Genomic DNA, 505 nt, shown 5'->3' with positions numbered 1-505 from the left:
CTTCTGACAGCTGGGCGGAGCCAGCCGTGATCTTACGGCTGGCTCCAGGCCACTTGCAGAGAGATCAGCGTCCCTGGTTAACAGCTAACCAGGGACACTGATCTCCAAACAGCTAACTCTCCCTGGCGCTCCGGGAGTCTCCTGCTCCTGGCCGCCAAGGAGAGAAACACTGCTGTTTCTATTTGTTATTATTCTGACACGTGTCAGAATAGAAAAAATTAAAAATAATTTTTGCCCATTGGAATGCATTGCTAGATTCCTATTGGCTATTTCAATTTGCAATAGCCAATGGTAAACTAGCATTGTAACTGGCTATTGCAAATTGAAATAGCCAGTAGGAATCTAGCAATGCATTCCAATGGGCAAAAAATGTATTTTATTTTTTTTTCTCTATTCTGACATTGCTCCGTGTCAGGATAAAGAAAAAAAAAACAACAGTGTTTCTCTCCTGGGCGGCCGGGAGCGGGAGGCTCCCAGAGCGCCCGGGAGAGTTTTTTTTCTTTTT

Source organism: Nanorana parkeri, unplaced genomic scaffold (assembly GCF_000935625.1).
Source record: "Nanorana parkeri isolate BGI_ZX_2015 unplaced genomic scaffold, ASM93562v1 scaffold453, whole genome shotgun sequence".
In the NCBI taxonomy this organism is placed as follows: domain Eukaryota; kingdom Metazoa; phylum Chordata; class Amphibia; order Anura; family Dicroglossidae; genus Nanorana; species Nanorana parkeri.
Note: the sequence above shows the minus strand (reverse complement) of the source record.